The following is a 1868-nucleotide window of genomic DNA, read 5'->3' on the forward strand; positions in this document are numbered from 1 at the left end:
TAATAAATGTACATGTGTGGCCCCTAAAGTTGAATTTTTTCCAACATGGACCAAAATTTGGATCTCCATTTTGTTTTGTTCATTCCATTCCACTTCACGCATGTTTATTGATTTTTGAACAACATATTTCCAACAAATACTGGGGTGGAGATGAGAACCCTCTTGCCTCTGATGACTACTTGTGGAACAAAGACTTCATGGGTCGAATGAAAAATCTCATTCAAGACCCTGTTTCTGATGACAATAAATCTGACCCTCGATTCTCATCTGCCAAGGTTAAGTATTTGGCAATTAATTATATTTGGTTTGCCATAATCTGGGTTTTTTCGAGCTGTTTCTATTTTGAGTTTTGTTTCTGTAGTTGCTTTTTGTATGATAAACTAATAAAAATGGGGAATTTGTAATGGTGATTTAGTTTTGCAGTATGATTGCGTAGTTATTTGTTCCGATTTTGCCGTATGATTGATGTTTTGTGGCCTTTGATTGATAATTATGTTATTGTCCTGTTATCTTTACCGAATTTGATTAATTAAATTGTTTTGGTCTGTTCTTGAAGGAAGAGCTTTCTGGATTTCTTAGCTTGAACAGAGTCATGAGCCTGGACAGGTACATAACTTTTTCTTTCCGAACTTTCCAATACTGCTTCATGTTTAATGGTTCCACTCTTTGAGGATGCAGTTTGGAAGTTGACTTAAGCAAATAGGTAACGTCGCCTTCAAGCTTCGCAGTTGAACCACAAGTCGAAGAAATTCAAGTGTGACGAATTTTAAGTTCCCTTTGCAAAAATATTCTGTAATACCAGTTAGCATTTGTTACTTTCATACTCATCAGGATTGAAATGATATGTAGAGTAATAGCTTGCCTCTCGAAAATGGAGACCAGCCCCAACAAGCCGTGAGCTAGATAAGTGGGACAGAGCAACTAAAGCTGCAACTGGAGCAGTGTATTTAATTTCATTTTGGATATATAATTTTCTTCTCATCTTATAAACTTGAAAGTCTGTTTTCCTTTAAGCTAAGTATATGAATTATATTTTTTAAGAAATCCTTATACATTAAACCAAATTGTGTTTTTCTGCAGGATGTCATGGTTAGGGAATCAAAATGTCCCAGTGGGACCCTGAAGTGTTTGCTGCTCAGTCGAGGGAATGAATACTATAATGTTTTTGTAGAAATGATTTAACTTTTATATCCTTCAGATCTTTAGTTGTAAGTCTCAATCTTCTCTTTCAACGTTTTTGCTGTTGAAGAATAAATTGTAGTTCCTTACACTGAGCATTGGCGGCATTGGTGTAATCTCAGACTACTGTTCTTTTTCTCCAGAAATTGCAGCAAGGTAAGTACTTTATCAGTATGCATTCCAGAATTGTGTGTGTGACTATTTCTTCAACCCTGTCAAATTAATCTTTTATAATGATGATTTGTGATTGAGAAGCGCTTTTCGGATATTTGACATCTGTGAACTACTTTGATATTAACAATCCTTGTAAATGACTTGTTATTTGAAACCTCAATTCTGTAAGTGCTTTTTTTTTTTTTTAGGGCATCTGTTTACTTGCCTGTGTGATCGTGTAATCACGTGTATGCAGATCCTTCTTATGCATGCACATGCTCTCCGGAGCATTTCCTGTATAACAGTAGTTCATAAAGATATTCGGACTGCCATTATGTAATCATAATTCTCATTTGTTCAGCTATGGCGCTGGATTGCTTGGTTCTTTGGCATACATGCAAATGCTTGGAAACCCCGTGGATTCCATCGCAGATGGAGCAGAAGGACTTGTCAAGTACGTCTTTTCCCCTCCTTCACAGGTTTCGAAATCTTGAGATAATGGATTTCTATGAACATATTACAATGTTATATAGTCG

The 1868-nt window shown here is 36.0% G+C and overlaps 1 pseudogene; it reads left to right on the forward strand.

Annotated features, from left to right (window-relative positions):
• The first annotated feature begins 50 nt into the window (after positions 1 to 50).
• LOC111388144 lies at positions 51 to 1862 on the forward strand (annotated as a pseudogene).
• The last annotated feature ends 6 nt before the right edge of the window (positions 1863 to 1868 follow it).

Source organism: Olea europaea, unplaced genomic scaffold (genome assembly GCF_002742605.1).
Source record: "Olea europaea var. sylvestris unplaced genomic scaffold, O_europaea_v1 scaffold4574, whole genome shotgun sequence".
Taxonomy (NCBI): domain Eukaryota; kingdom Viridiplantae; phylum Streptophyta; class Magnoliopsida; order Lamiales; family Oleaceae; genus Olea; species Olea europaea.